General features: G+C 35.3%; 1 protein-coding gene across 6 annotated transcripts in view; it reads right to left on the bottom strand.

The window, feature by feature from the left end:
• LOC105069853 (sperm-associated acrosin inhibitor) overlaps positions 1 to 17,752 on the bottom strand; it is a 319,348-nt gene that overhangs the window by 121,433 nt on the left and 180,163 nt on the right. For all 6 annotated transcript variants that reach the window (XM_074360895.1, XM_074360898.1, XM_074360892.1 and 3 more), the window contains one exon: positions 17,642 to 17,748. The gene's annotated coding sequence lies outside the window, so the exon portion shown is untranslated. The remainder of the gene's footprint in view (positions 1 to 17,641; positions 17,749 to 17,752) is intronic.

The following is a 17,752-nucleotide window of genomic DNA, read 5'->3' on the forward strand; positions in this document are numbered from 1 at the left end:
CAACATAATCTTGAGGAAAAATGAAGATGGAGGGCTTACACTACCAGGTAACAAGACTTATTGTCAACTAATAACAATTTTAAAAAATACACTGATGCAAACATAGACAAAGAGACCACTGAGATGAAATTTAGAGTCCAGAAACAGACCCACACATATACAATCTATGTGATTAATGACAAAAGACACTGAAAAATCATGAAAGAGAATATCCTTTCATGTACACATGGGATATGCACATGGGAGAATATGAATATTGACTCTTCTTTAATTTAAATTGATACTAAAAATAATTCAAAAATCTTTTGAAAGGAAATATATCTTCATTAACTTAGTGTATGAAAATATTGTTCAAATTGGCAAAAAATCCCACCAAGCATAAGTAAAACTATGGTGAACCGTGAAATATTAAAATTAAGAACATCAGTTCATAAAAATACACCATTAGTAGAGTAAAAAGTAAGCCACCAACTAGGAGAAAATGTTTCCAACACATATCCAACATGTGGCTCATACCAGAAATAGATGCTGTGAAGTTTGAGATTAAATAAGGAGAGCTCAGCTAGACAGAATATATCCTTTGTCAGAAGAATCTGGCTGTCTCTGCTTTCTCTCCTTTTAAATTGTCATGAACAGTAATATATCTTAAGCACATGGAAAGAATAGCTTAGTGATTCATTTATTCCCCCATTTTGGTTTGGAACTTCCATCAGAGAGGACTAAATCTAACTTTTGAATTCACTTCTTTCAACCTTCATTTCATGGTGTCTCTTTTCATTCTTTAAGTCTCCAAGCTATCAGAAGAGGAAAACAATAAAAATGCCCTCTTCCTAGTTTCAAATAGTCTTACTTGTGAAAAACTTTCATAGTTTTGTAATCTCATTATTTTTCCATCTGAGGGTACATTTCAGGTTAGAAGTTAAGTTTTGACATATCAGATTTTTCCCCCCATTTTCAAATTTTGCAGTGTACTTTACAAACTGGACCCCATGTATTTTTTTGATACTGACAAAAAATTTTGACACTCTTTTCATTTTGTTTAAATTTAGAAGAAGGCAATTCTATGGTCTGATTTCACTCTGCCATCGTTCTTTGGTGATCTACTGCTAAACAGCAAATACTCCAAAACTGAGTGGCTTAAAGCAATTATAACAATTTGTTATTTTCACAATATGGGGGGTTGACTAATTCTGCTTCACATGGGGTCAGCTGGAGTGCTGATGAGGGTGGAAGTTTCAAAACAGCCTTACTCACAGAGCTGCAGTTGGTACCTCCTGGTAACATGAAGCTCAGTGGTACTGTCACCTGGGAGTATCTGTTCTTTTCTATTCAGCCTCTCTGCCATAAATAATATTAACTCAATTTCAACATAATTTCTAGCTAGCTGGAAAGGCTGTCCTGTGCCCTGAGCTTTTCATCTACATTCTTGAAAAGTGGATAATTCTTTTGGTTTACTTCTCCCTTCCCTAATCTTATTGACAGTTAAAAGAACCACATGGCAGACAAAGCAGACTTCAGAACAAGAAGTATTACCAGGGATAAACAGGAACATTACATAATGATAAAGGGGGCAATTACAGATGCGTTTTTACCTAATAACAATCCTAGATGTATATTAATCTAATAACAGATCATCAAAATATGTTAAGCAAAAATCAACAGAACTCTAAGAATTTTTTAAATTAACAAATATAACTGGAGATGTTAACACTTCCCTGAGTAATTGATAGAACAAGTGGGCAGAAGATCTGAACATCACCACCAGATAAATCATCCTAGTTGACATTTATAGAGCACTTCACCCAACAATAGCAGATTACATAATTTTTTTTTCAATTACACATATACACCAAGATAGACCATACCATGGGACATAAAACTAATCTTAAAAAATTTAAAAGAAATCACACAATGTATGTTCTCTGACCAAGAAAAAATTAAATTAGACGTCTACAATTGAAAAATATCTCAAAAAATCCACAATTATTTGAAAGTTAAACAACACATGGTTTCTAAATAACTCATGAGTTACTGAGGAAGACTCAAGCAATTTTTAGTGGAATGAAATATGAAAACATTCTATCAAAACTTATGGGCTGCACCAAAGTACTGCTTAGAGGGACATGCATAGCATTTAATGGTGTAAGTAAAGAAATATATCAATCAGTAGTCTAAGTTTCCCATTTAAATAAAAAGGAAACAAAAAGTAAATACAATCTAAAGCAAGAAGAATGAAGGTAATACCAAAAATCAGTGAAACTGAAAGGATAAAAACAATAGCTAAAATCAATGAAACCAAAAGTCATTTCTTTTAAAATGGTTGCCCAAAAAGTGGGGATGTAGAGTAAAAATAACCAATATCAGAAATAGTAGAGGAAATTCACAGATACTAGTTGTATAATAAGAGAATATGATGAATGGAATCCATGCACATGAATTTAAGGGTTTAGATGAAATAGATCATGTTCTGAAAGTCACAAATTATCAAACCACTCAAGAAGAAACAAATGATGTGAACAGTCCTATCCAGTTAAAATTTTTTTCAATAAATATAGATTACCAGGTCCAGATGGATCAACAATAAATGATTCAATGTAGATAAGCAAAAACAATGAATTTCAATCTGTAGCTTACACCATATTCAAATGTTAATTCAAAATGGATCCTAGAACTAAGATCTAAAACTAGAAAATTTTAGAAGATATTTTGTGACCTTAGATTAGCCAAAAGTCTTAGATATGACACCAAAAGCATTATCCATAAAATAACTATTTCTAACATGGACTTCATCAAATTAAAATTTTTTTTTCCAAAAACACTCGTGAGAAAGAGAAGACAAATTAGAGAAAGTATTTACAAAGACCATATTGAATGAAAGAATGGAATTTAGCACAGATAACACTCCCAAAACTTAATAAGAAGAAAACTAACAACCAAATATAAATGTGCAAAATATTTGAATAGACACATCAAAGCATATATATATGGATGGTAAATAAGTCATACAAAAATGAATATTTGCAAATCAAAGGGATGGATCTAAAAATTATTGTATGTGAAAGAAGCCTGTGAAAAGAAAAGGGCATCCCATATGATTCCATTTATATCAATCAAAAAATTACAAACTAACTTATAGCCACAGAAGCCGTATCAGTGGTAGAAGCTTTGGGGATGGTGGAGGATATGTTTATTATCTTGATGTTTGGTTTTTATGGGCAGACACAAATATCAAATTGTCAAACTGCACACTATCAATGTGTGTGGTTTATTGCAGGTCAATTTTACCTCAATAAAACTTTTAAGAAAAAAATTAAAAGACCCACCCTTCTCATCAAATCAAAACCATAATGAGATATTACCTTACACCTGTTCATCTTGTGATGATGGCTATTATCTAAAAAGTAAATGATAACAAGTGTTGGTAAAAATATGGAGGAATGGGGACACTTGTACAGCATTGGTGGGAATGTAAACTGGTAGAGCCATTATCCAAAAATATATTGAAGTTCCTCAAAAAACTAAAAATAGAACTACCATATGGTCCATCAATCCCTCTTCTGAGTGTATCAAAGGAAATGAAATCAATACCTTGAAGAAAAATCAGCACCTGCCATATTCATCGCAACATTATTCACAATGGTCAAGACATGTAAACTCAGTGTCCACTGACAGATGAATGGATAAAGAAATTGTAACTACACACACACACGCACACACACAAATATACAATGGAATATTATTCAGCCTTAAAAAGAAGGAAACCCTGTCATTTGCAACTACATGAATGAACCTGGAAGACATTATGATAAATGAAATAAGCCGGACACAGAGAGACAGATACTGTATGATCCCACTTATATGTGGAATCTAAAAAAAGCAAATACACAGAAGCACAGAGTAGAAAGGTGGTTACCAGGGGTGGAGAGGTGGGGGAGATGGAAAGATGTTGGTCAAAGGGTACAGCATTGCAGTTATGCAGGATGAGTAAGACTAGAGACCTAAGCACAGCATGGTGACTATAATTAATAATACAGTACTGAATACTGGAAACTTGCTAAAAGAATAGATTTCAGGTGCTCTCATTAAAAAATGCTAACTGTGCGCTAATTAACTATGTTAATCAGCTTGACTATAGTAATCATTTTGCTATATATGTATATCAAATCATGTTGTATGCATTAAATACAATTTTAGTTATAAAAGACCAACACCTCCATCTGTGCATACTATCTCTCCACTGTCTTTTCAAGGATGTTGTTTCACAGCCCAAATGTCCATCAAAAGATGATTGGATAAAGAAGATGTGGTATATTTATACAATGGAATACTATTCAGCCATAAAAACCGACAACATAATGCCATTTGCAGCAACATGGATGCTCCTGGAGAATATCATTCTAAGTGAAGTAAGCCAGAAAGAGAAAGCAAAATACCTTATGAGATCACTCATATGTGGAATCTAAAATAAAAAACAAACAAATAAACAAAACATAAATACAAAACAGAAACAGACTCATAGAATACAAACTTGTGGCTGCCAAGGGGGCAGGAGGTGGGAAGGGACAGAATGGGATTTCAAAATGTAGAATAGATAAATAAGATTATACTGTATAGCACAGGGAAATATATATGAGATCTTATGGTAGCTCACAGAGAAAAAAATGTGACAATGACTATATATATGTTCATGTATAACTGAAAAATTGTGCTCTACACTGGAATTTGACACAACATCATAAAATTATTATAAATCAATAAAAATGTTTAAAAAAAAGAACGTTGTTTCAGCAATTATATCAATATACTGAATTCTCAATTTACTCTTTCTTCTGGACCTTTCCCAATAGTCTATATACTTCCTGTTATTTCTCCAATTAAAAAATGTATACAAAAAAGAAAATAAATAACTCCTGGATTCCACATCTTCCTTGACTTTTCTTCAGTAACTTCTTCCCATTAGACCAAAATTCTCTTCAAGAGTGGGCTACATACATTGACCCCAGTTTATTCCCTTCTATTTTCCCTAAAGTCTACTCTAATCAAGTTCCATCCATGACTATAGCAAAACTGTTATTATCAAGGCCAGAGATGCCTCTATGTTGCAAAAACCAATGGTCAATCCTTAATCCTCATTTCATGTCACATACCAACAGCATTTCATACAATTAAGTATTCCTTCCTCTATAAAATATGTTTTATCCCCCATTAGGCTTCCAAGACAACATCCTCTTGGACTCTCCATCTCAGTCTCTTTGCAAATTCCTCTTCATCAGTTGACCACAAAACACTGGAGTGCTGCAATGTTTCAGCCTCTGAACTCTGGATTTTACCTCTATTTGTTTTCTTAGTGATCTCTATCCTCTATCCAGATTTCTCTCTCCAATCTATACTTCTTTCCTGAGATCTAGATTCTTGTACACAACAGCCAACTCCTCGTTTTTATTTGAACATCTGATCTGAATGTCTAACTTACTCTGTCCCAAACTAAGCTCCTGCCATTCTTTCCCTCACTCGCACTGTTTCTTTCTCATTGCTCCCCAACTCATTAAATGGCAACTCCAGTTTTTCCAGTTGCTAAGCCAAAAACCTTATAATCATCCTTGACTCCATTCTTCTTCTCACACCCAACATGTGATCCATTAGCAAATTCTTCTGGCTCTATCTTCGAATATACCCTAAAGCTAACGACTTTTCATCACCTCCATTCTTAAGCCTCAGTGCAGCCACTGTCTTGTTTCACATCAATTATTACTGTAATCTTTTAATGACCATCCTTGTTTCCACTCTTTCCGTCTGCATTCAACATTCAACATTATACACCAACACTACACATTCAGCCAGAATAATTCTGTCTAAATATAATTTTTATGCCATTTCCTTCACCATAAATCTCTAATAACCAGGCACCAGTTGCCAGTTCTTTGATAAAGGCCCCATACTGCTACCTGGGAATAACTCTGTGCTGTTCTTGATTCTGTCCTCTGGTCTGTTGGTCATTCCCTCTTAGTCACTTACCCCCCCCACCCCCCCATCCCCTAGACACTCCCAACAAGAAATGGCCCATGCTTACAGCTGGGTACTTTTCTTAGCCTGCTTCCTGTCTATAGATGTTTTATATCAAATTTCACAAAACATGGCCTCTTCATTTTTTTTAATGTGTCTCTTTCAGTCTAGGCTTGTTTGCTTTCTTCAAAAATGTTTTGGGTTCTTTATGCATCATTCAGTATCACACTTTACTGGACAAAAGGCACACTTCAAATTTATGTAAGAGAAGCCCTTCTCAACCTTTGGTCCCTGTGTGGTTACTGTCAGACAATGCCATGTAGGAGCCCTGTTGTTTCAAGGAGAGTTGATGAGGTATATCCTTAAGATTCTTACAAGGCCTACTGACTAGTACAAGGGGATTTTGAGGGATCATCTGAAAACTATCTGAGGTTTAAGAGGGTTTGTCAGTGTCAGATTTGGATATATCTTGAGACATTTTATTGGCAGCAACCAGGCTTTAATTTTTACCTTGAGTCTCTTTTCTGAGAGAGACTGAGGATGAGAAACAATTATGGTTTCAAATCCAGAAAGTCCTAGGTCTTTTGTATTCCCTCTAGATTCTACTTGAAAACTGAACAATTCCATCTTTAGCTCAGCTCTCTCTTTCCTATACCTTATGATGAAATTGGTTGATATTTTCAGCATTTAACCTGGAAACTTCCTGAGCAAGATCTGTCAGTCCATTAGATGATCTTTTCCCTATTTCCCATGTTATTCCAGCCCTCAGTTTTGCTAAACTTTTCAGCACTAAATTTTTTAAAAAGCCTCCTTTCCGACAACTTCTTGTACCATTTTTATCATTTTTATTTAAGTCCTCTCTAATAGCCTCTCTGAGGCTCATCAGCCTTCTGCTAATAGTTTCTTCTAGGCCCTTCTAGCTTCTGCCTGCCACCTAGTCCCAAAGCCAGCACCATATGTTTAGAAGTTTGTTATTTCCAAACACAGCCTCCAGATACCAAATTTGGTTATACTTATTAGTGCTGTATTATAAACCAGCATTAAATGAATGATATAATATAACCATTTTTGTTGGGAAAATTAGACAGCTGCATGTAAAGCAATGAAGCTAGAATACTCCTTACACCATACACAAAAATAAAGGTCAAAATGGATCAAAGACTTAAACATAAGACAAGATACAATAAATCTCCTAGAAGAAAACACAGGCAAAACATTATCTCACATACATCTCAAAAATGTTCTCCTAGGGCAGTCTACTCAAGCAATAGAAATAAAAGCAAGAATAAACAAATGGGACCTAATTAAATTTACAAGCTTCTGCACAGCAAAGGAAACCATAAGCAAAACAAAACAATCACCTACAGACTGGGAGAAAATTTTTGCAAAAGATGAAACTGACAAAGGCTTAATCTCCAGAATCTATAAGCAGCTCATACGACTTAATAAGAAACAACCAAACAACCCAATCCAAAAATGCACACAAGACCTAAACAAGCAATTCTCCAAGGAAGACATACAAATGATCAATAGGCACATGAAAAATGCTCAATATCACTAATTATCAGAGAAATTAAAACTATCAGCAAATCAAAACTATAATGAGGTATCACCTCACACCAGTCAGAATGGCCATCATTCAAAAGTTCACAAATGACAAATGCTGGAGAGGCTATGGAGAAAAGGGAACCCTCCTACACTGCTGGTGGGAATGCAGTTTGGTGCAGCCACTGTGGAAAACAGTATGGAGATTCCTCAAAAGACTAGGAATAGACTTACCATATGACCCAGGAATCCCGCTCTTGGGCATATATCCAGAAGGAACTCTAATTCGAAAAGATACATGCACCTCAATGTACACAGCAGCACTATTTACAATAGCCAAGACATGGAAACAGCCTAAATGTCCATCAACAGATGATAGGATAAAGAAGAGGTGGTATATGTATACAATGGAATACTGTTCAGCCATAAAATGACAACATAATGCCATTTGCAGCAACATGAATGTCCCTGAGAATGTCATTCTAAGTGAAGTAAGCCAGAAAGAGAAAGAAAAATACCGTATGAGATCATTCATATGTGGTATCAAAAAAAAAAAAAAAAGAAAGGAAAAGAAAAAGACAAACATAAATACAAAACAAACAGATTCATAGACATAGAATACAAACTTGTGGTTGCCAAGGGGGAAGGTGGGTAGGAAGGGATAGACTGGGAGTTCAAAATTTGTAGATACTGATAGGTATGTATAGAATAGATAAACAAGTTCATACTGTATAGCACACAGAAATATATACAAGATCTTGTGGTAGCTCACAGTGAAAAAGAATGAGACAATGAATATATGTATGTTCATGTATAACTGAAAAATTGTGCTCTACACTGGAAATTGACAGAACATTGTAAACTGACTATAACTCAATAAAGAAAAAAAGAAAAGAAAAGCAACCATTTTATTGTATTCATGGATTCTACTGGGGCAAGAAACAGGCAATACAGTGTGTCTCTCGTCCATAATGTGAAACCTCCATTCCAGAAGACTCAGTTGGTTGAGATGACTTGAATGGCTGGGAAGTAAAATCATCTGAAGGTTCTGGTATCTGGCCAGGAAGACTTAAAGGCTGAGTTCAGTTGGGACTCTTGATGGGAACACTTATGTAGGACAGTCTCATGTAACCTGGGCTTCTCACAGCATGGTAGCTACCTTCCAAAAAGGTACACACCAAGAAGCTCCTCCATTATACACTGAGTGTGGGGAAGGTGATGAGGGCTGATGGCATGCCTTATAGTGTGTAGGTCTCCATACAGAGCTACTTTCAGTAATCCTAAACTTTTTGCTAGTTGAAATGACTGGATAGCACAAACGATTGTCTTCTTGGAGGAGTGGAGTATGTCCTAAGTGTGGGGAAAAGGATATGCATAGTTAGCTGGTAGTCACAGGGGCTAACTGTCTACAAAATTCATACACTTCTGTGGGAATACAGAACCACTGCTGGGAAATAGAAGTCCAACAAAGGAACTGATTTTTCTACCTCTCATTGTATGTAAGTGTGATCATGTGACTAGTTCTCAGCAATGATAAGTGTGCTGTGTTTCACTTTTAAACTAAGTTGGTAAAAAAAAATAATAATAATCATGCATGACCCCTTTACAATATTTTTCTTCTTCCCATCACCTTGACACATATAAGCATGGCAAATTGGAGCAATGTGTTGAAGCCAGAAATGAAAGGAAACTGAGTGTTTTCATCACAGCTTGGAAAAAAGCTGCCTGTAAATCAGATAGTCACCTGGACTTCACAGAATTGAGAAAGACTTCCTCTTGTGTAAGTTATTATGCATAGAGGTAAACTGTTTTATCAGTTGGGATTATGCTACATAAAACAATCTGTAATAAAAAGTATGATGCAAAATTTACCTGCATCAAGGGTATGGTAATAAGGGAGTTATTGGGTCATACTATCTGACAGATACAAGATTGTTTCTCATATACTCAGGCAACAAGACCAAGTCACACATACTGACTTCTATATGCAACATAATTGAATAAAATAAATGTAGTTTCTGTAAATAGAATCACACAAGCACTGATGTATGCATTGATTCCACCCAACATTTTTAGTTCCTACTACTTTTTTCTAGTTGTTATGAAGGATACTAGCATATATCAAATAAATCTTTACCGTCAAAGGCTATAGAGTATTTTAAGTCATAATAAGTAACATCTATCAGATAGATATATATACTCATAATATAACATGCTGTAAGACATAAACGGTAAAATCTATGTTTAATTATAAATCAGAAGAGGGATTGATTTCTTCTTGGACAACTGTGGAAAACACTTTAGAATAGGCTTTATTTTAGCTTGTTCAGGCAAACTAAATCAGATTCTGATAGGCAGCAGTATCAACAATTGTTTCAGAGAAAATATTAATGGGCAAAAGGAAGAGAAAAACGTAGATTACTCAGGATTTCAGTGGTTTGATCCTCTGATGTTTAGAAAGGAAATCAGGAGATGAAATTGAGACAGAAGGTATGCCAGATCACAGAGGAACCCTGAATTTCAAGCTAAAGCTCTTTAACTTTACTGGCTAAGTGTTTTAAGCAATGGGGAGGCACTCCTAGCTAGTTCCTGTTTCCCTGGGGTAACTTGTCTGGACCAGAGTTGACAGACCTGGGAGAGAATTTGTTCAGCAGAAATAACAACATTGTTGAACTTAGAATAAAAGTTCTTGCAGAGGCTTTTCTCTAGGGTTTCGGGCAAACCTAATAATAACTTGTTTGAACTAAATTACTTGACCTGGGAAATACTGCTTCCTTGTGATTTAAAAGGCTTTGGCAAACTTTCTCCCCATCTTGTAGAGTATGTTAGCAAGCATTTAAGAGGCTTCCCCTGAGGGTTATAATTAAACTTCAAAGGGAACAGGCAAAGCCAGATGTTGAGATGGGCTGAAACTATTTCCTTTTTCCTATTGTTACCAATGTGCAATTCACCCTAGCTTGTTTTTCATCACATTTTCCCAAGGGTGAATAAATGTTTCGATTTAGGACGGTAGGGAAAATCAGTATGCCAGCAAGAAATTTTATTGCTGTGTGATTCAGAGCTGGCTGAATCACCTTGGGCCACTGTGCATGCTGTAAACAGGAACTTTTGGGTCCTGGCCTATATTCAGTCTCCTTTTCAACATCCTTACCAGGTATCCTATGCTTCGCCTTACTGAACTACTTGGTGTTCAGAGAGTCAGTAGTTCTCACGGACTCATGTCTATTCTCATAGATTTCAGCTCAGTTTTATTTTTTCCTGTGTGCCCTCCTCCTCTTCTTCAGCACCCCACCTCCACTTCCAACCAGTCTTATTTTGCTACAGAACTCTTATTTATCCTTCAAGACTCACATTTGTGCAAATTTTTTTTAATAAGACTGTCTCTGATGATATGATCATTAGAAAAGATGTATGGCATGAGATGATACTATCTTAAAAAAATCACTTGGGCCTTTACGCATTCACAGCACTTTGAAAAAATCTGTTTTCTAGAATGTTACTACATTATATTTGAATTTTATTGTCTATATCTGATTGTTAAACTGTGAGCTCCTTGACTATAAGGATAACACAATGTCATAAGTGCCATGTTCAACACATGTGCAAATTGCTATGAGAAGATAGAGGAGGCAAAGCCGAAAAAACCTATAGAAACCACATAAAAGCCTCACTGCTCAAAGAGTGGTACAGAAAATTAGGAGGCAGTTTGGATAAGATAACCAAAAGATTAATAAGTTAAAAAATGTAAAGACAAGTGAAAACAGTATTTTCACATTTTTCACTTGAAAAGTATCAGTAGAACTTAGAATAATAAGATAAACCCCTGTCTTGTGTTCAAGATGGTTATAATCTCACATTGTAGATAAAGCTACCAAACAAAAATTAATCAGTACGTAATGCAGCACAGCAATTCAGTACCAACCTCTTTAGAAGAGATTTATAGAAGTTCTAAGAAGAGAAAGATAAATGACCCCAGGAGCAGACTTCGGCCCTATTACCTTGAACACTTTTATTGATAAATTTGATGAAATCACTGAAGGTGGGATTCTGTGTCAGGAGTCAAAAAGATCTCTACATAATGGGAGTGATGACTGGCCAAAATGAACAAGATGAAATGCTCTCTATACAAGTCAAGAAAATGAATCCCAAAAGGAGAAGATGACAGAGATAGGACTTCATATTTAAAGCGTGCTTTCTATATGTTCCTTTAAGTCAGTTATAAAATTACCAACTGGGACAATATTCTATTCTTCTAGTTATGTTAATTCATCCATCATCACCTTTTTGCTCAGTTGTTCAACCAATTACAGAACTCTACTTATACGTCTTTAACCTTTCACATTACAGTATGAGAGATTTATCAAATGCCTTGCTGATGTTCAGTCCATTATGCCTACCATATACCTTAGCTCTACCAGTCTAGTTACCATGTCAAAGAAGAGAACAAAATTACTCTGACCCATTTTTTTTTTGACACCTAAGGATAATGGCATCCTTTCATAGTGTTCCTAAACCTACACTGTAATAATCTCTTCTTGACTCTTACCCAAATTAATGCCAAGGTATAACACTTTAAATTTCAAAATAAGAGATTTGAGGAGGCTTAATATAAAAACACATATACAAAATTCAACCATAAGAAATGAATTAAAGAGAGAACTGCCATTCAACCATGTGCAAATAGCAAAATCTGACTCCCAATAATACAATTAGCAATGTGCTATTCCTTCTGTCTCATTAGGAAGCAGGGACATAGGGGTTTATAAGTGAGATTACAGTCCTGTTGAAATGTATCTATAGGAAATCAAAGAAATGAAAGGAATGGTAGAAAATTAGACATGAGAAAATATCTACATTTTTAAAACAAGGAAGAAGATAAATTTTGTAAACAGTTGGCTAGAATAATAACCAATGACCTCTGGTGAATATATAATGCAAATTATTTTATCAAATCATATTTGTTTTTGAATAAGTATGAAATAAAATCCTCCAGTTTGGAAGATAAAAGATTAATTAGATACACATTCTGTTCATCTAGACAAATAGATGAGATGTCAGATGGCCATAATTTTACAAAGTAGAACATAAGAAAAGCGTAAGATACATGTCATGAGAATCATGAAGAGTAAGTATTTCTAGTGTCAAAGGGCAAGATTCTCAAACTCAAATGCCTTCTCAGGTCAGCAACAAATTAAGGACACATTCAAATGAGACAGTTAGCATTAAACTTTAGCTGACTTTTTGCCACAGCAACGAAGGGTCCAAATATTTTTTTTCACACTTGTGTTTTATTTTTATTTCTTGTTAAATATTCAAACTATAAAAGTCATGGACTATTTTTTTTTAATTTAAAAACATTGTGTGAGTCAAAAAAAAAAACATTTATCAACAAGCCACAATTGATCTTCATGCTACCAATTCAGGATAAACTCCTTAGAGTATTGAGAAATGTTCTGTGAAGAGTACAGTAATTTTGACTTCTCACTGTATGGTATGTAGAATTTAGACATGTAGTGATTCAAGAAAAGAACATTCCAGGCAAACGAAACACCATGAGTTAAGACAGGAAAACAGCAACGTAATGGAAGTAAATGAGAAACTACGGGGAGCTAATTTTGGAAGAGGTGGTACAGTCTATGATGAGGAGGAGCAGGACATATGATAATATGAGCATTACGGGGAAAAGGTGAGGATGATCAGCAGCCTACATAGATTCTTTAAAAGCAAGTTATGCCAAATATACCTTATCGCATTTCATAAGGCTGAGAGCTTGGCAGCACGCCAGAAAAAATGTGAACACTTATTTCTGTAGAGCAACTTTGGTAATAAGTTGGTGAAATCTCTTCAAACCTGTTCTGTTTAATACTTTTTCAATGATACTGATGATGATCAGGAAAACAGTTACTAGATTTACAGTTGGCACAAAGTTGGGAGGGATCACTAATGTGATGACACACTCAAGCCTGAACAATTTTGAGGGACTAAATGCAAGATTTCAACAAAACACCAAAAAATGTTTCTGAACCAAGAAAGTAAGAGAAATATGTGATGCATGAAAATAACCCAGAAAGCCATCTCACTGGGAATAGGGAGACTCAGATAGTTTAATTAACATCACTTAAGGCATAGAGTTTGTGGAATGCACACTCCAGGTCTACCTAGAGTCAAAGTCTATGGTCTTTCTTATCCATCAAAGAACCACCAAGTATAAAAGTACTATGTCTATGAACTTTAGATTGTATTTTATATTAAGTGAAAGACTAAAGTAAATGTTCTTTAAGGTCACAATTAATTCAAAAGTCTATGTTCTGTTATTTTCTGGCAAAACGTTAATAAAGGTTGGACCTAATCTCCTGAGTAGAGTGGGTCCAATTTTTATATAAGCTAAGCTTTATATGTGACAAAAAGGGAATTTCTTAATTGCTCTTTTCTTCATTTCATAGTAATAGCAGAAAATACTTGTCTCCACAAGGATATTTCAATCTCAGTCATTTAACAAACATTTTCTGAGTGCTTATTAATTGCTAAGAATGTCTGAAAGTCCTGTGGAGACCACACAATTTCTCCCATTAAGGACTCACATTTTACCCAGTGGGCGTGTCTCTGGTTCAACCTTCTCACTGGTTCTCCTCACTCCTTCCTTTCCCCAAAGATGGCATCTGAATACAGAAGGAAGTTTCATAACATCTGCAGAACAGTGTTTCATCTGCACTAGCTTCTGGTGAAGAGATTCTTATCAGTTGGTTCTTGGATATTGACTTCTATCCCCCCATGAACTGTTGCAATGTTACATGGCTCCCATGGACACTGTATTCTGTGCATGTGTCTTCACTCCCTCCAACCCCCTTATTATCCATCTGATATTGAGAAATACTGTGGCAAGGAAAATTTATATTAACAAATAAAACCTTAAAAAATAAAACACAAATATGTATGTATCTCTGGACACAGATCTAAGCATTCTAAAAGCAGGAAAGCTACACCTGAACAGGTGTAGTGATATTATAAAATCAGCAGCAGAAATTATAGAATCAAAATCACCCTTAAAATTCTTTAAATATGTGCCTATGATTTTGTGTGTATTACCCTGAATGGTAATATTTGTGGGTTAATGTATCATCTTTATATAATAAACTTTCCATGTGAAAATATAATTTTAGTGTTTTTGTTTTTAATTACATAAAAGAAAACACGCAGTTAATTTTTGGAAGTCAACTGTATATATACTGGGACTGCATTCTATGTCTGTATAAAAGCCATGACTTTTACTGCCTTCTCCTGTATCTCCTTTTATTTTTTTGTGCGTGACTCAGCTCATTGAAACTTATCCTTAAATTATTCCCTATTTTCCTTTCAGAATACTACAGAGAACAAAAATCAAACTTCTCTCATCTACTTACTCTGTAGCCAAAAAACTAGAATTAGACACAGCATCTTTAGTGTTTGTGAATAATTGGCTGTAACTTCTCTGTAACCTTCTATTTCCTCAGCTTCTCATTTAAGGAGCTAATGAAGTGATTCCCAGAGAATGTTTCTTACCTTTTTCTTTAAGTTATATAAAAAGAAAATAATTATTTTACATGGGCTCAAAACCTAACAAAAATTATTGTTCGGGGTGCTGGATATGTCTATATATCTATATCTATATATACCTACATGCACACATTTACAACATTCACTTCCTAACACCTGCCCAGAGCCACAACTTATTTTGTACTTTCATACTCCCAAGCTCTGTTGTGATGAGCTGGATTACGTTGAAGATACAGAATTGAAAACATTCAGAAAAAGAGGGTACATTCACTCTACCTAAAAATCATTCTACCAAAACCAGCCATTTAAGAAAAGCTCTTGAAGGATGGGGGAGGTAGGGAAGGAGAAAGTGGAAAGTGAAGAGAGAGTACTATTTAGGTAAACAGAGATGTTGAGAGTTTTGAGCAAGATATGGAAGCAACTACCGTAAATGAAATTTGGGGGAGACGTTGAAACAGGTATCTTAGAAAGGCCACCATGGATTTTATGGTGGAATATCACTGACTACCACTGTTACGTTGTTTTTCGTTATTTGTTAATGCTTTTGAACTGTGTTCATTTTGAAACCTGAGGGTCTACGGAGACTGCCCCTATATGTTCTGATCACAAAGGAGAAGAAGGGAAAGGAGAAGGCAGAAGTGCTGGGGCTTGAAGCACTGAGAGTGGAACCCGGGAAAGGGAGGCAAGAAGCAGCACATGGAGAACCAAGCCTTTGTAACGTTTCAAAGTCCCTAAGCGCTGCTCTTTATATTACCTCTTTTAATGAGGCCAAAATAATGAAAGATCATGACGTGTAGAGAAAATTGTTGTTTGAAAATTTCATAGCTATCCTTAAGCAATTTCCCCATTATTCTGTTTTTCTAAATATTCTCAGACTCCTCCCCTGATGAAGTGTTCAAGAAAAATTTAAGCACAGGTTTTTAAGGTTGTTCATTATTATCTTTGAAGCTTTTTGAGTCTTAGGCCTGACCTATAACTTTCTGTATAGGACTTTAAGATCATGCATTTGTGAATGTGTGTACGTTATGTGCGTGACATCACACCACCTTAGAATAAGAAGACTTTTAATACCTGTGAAACTGAAGGTAATCATCAATCTGATCCACTAAACTTGGAACCTGCCTTCAACCAACAAGCTCACTTTAATTTTTGCTACAAAACACTTGAATGTCCTCCAAGGGTCACAAAGCTTAATAAGATATTTGCCCCAATTGTTTTATCCAGTTTGAGTTTGAGCTGGTTAAGACGAGTTAAGACCATGAACCCTCCAACTGGGCCTGCGGGAGTGTCGGATCAGTGACCTTTTGACGTCAGAGGCATAAAACTCCACCCTCAGAACATACTAATGCCACCATTTTCTGAACACCAGTCCCATGAAGAGCCTGTAGTTTAGCTGCACCTTTTTCTTATCTCCAGTCACCTTTCCCCACACTCCCCATGCCTCAGCTTTATCCCACAAACATCCCAGGTCCCTCGCCTTTGGGGAGGTGGATCTGAGATTTGTTCTCCCATCTTCTAGTTGGATGCCTCATGAATAAACCCTTTCTATGTTGCAAACCTCAGCATCCCAGCGTTTGGCTTGCTGGTTTGGTAACATCTGCCAAGCACATACCTTCCCTTTCCTCTTATTCCTCTCCTCTCCTGTCTGTACTCCTCTCTCTCCTCTTTCCTCTATCCTTCAAGTTCAAGTCTTTTAAAATTGTCAAGGAAGTAATTAAAAAAAAAACTATTCTTGTTTTTATCACAGTCACACTTCAGTTTTGATTACACAGTAAAACCTTATTTGATTACCAAATTCAATAAAATATAGTCACCATTTTCACACAGAAAATTCATCCTAATTATTGAGATGAACCAAAATAAAATTCCTCAAAATATGTAATTTCCAAACAGAAAACAAACATCCTGAAATAAAGAGAATATCTGAACTTTGTATATATTTTCCAAAAGTGATTGCTTTAAAAGGAAACCAATTATTTAGTTGTACAATTTCTGAATTACTCATATATGCATTGCATTAATCCCTTGTGTTTAATTAAACTGGGCACGTTTTGCATAATCTTCCCATAATTGAAATTGTTACATTTTTCTTCATGATATTTTAAGTAGTTGTTTATGATTTGAGGTTGACTTCCTCACTGTTTATTACCATAACCATTGTGAGTCTTTGTTGTCATTCACCTAATGAAAGCTTTGGCATCGTACACTTTGACCTTTCTAGCAATTAAATCGGCCATGATAGTATGATTCATCTTACTTGTACCAAAAGTATATTTTCAAGGAGTCAAAACATGAAGAGCTTCATTATGACTACTTTTTACTTTACAGAAAAGGGGGAAATAGTAAATAGTCCTTATTTCAAATATTCCTCAATCCAGTAACTGTTAAAAAATATTTTTTACAAATTAAAAAAAGTACATTGACTTCTTTGTTCATTTTGACTTAAAGGTTGAAAATCACTGGCATTTGACTACAATGAAGATTATTTTAAAGTAACGATCTGATTTCTGTGCAGAAAATGATTTTTCTGATGCAGTGCTGATGACAATGTAGTACCTACCTCTTTGAGGTACACGCTGGTTGACATGAGCTCTGAAAATCCAAGTTACACCCGAGATTCCATTCTCCCACGGTTACTCATTTGGATCCCAGACATGTAGGACCTGTCTGA

Source organism: Camelus bactrianus, chromosome 3 (assembly GCF_048773025.1).
Source record: "Camelus bactrianus isolate YW-2024 breed Bactrian camel chromosome 3, ASM4877302v1, whole genome shotgun sequence".
Lineage (NCBI taxonomy): Eukaryota > Metazoa > Chordata > Mammalia > Artiodactyla > Camelidae > Camelus > Camelus bactrianus.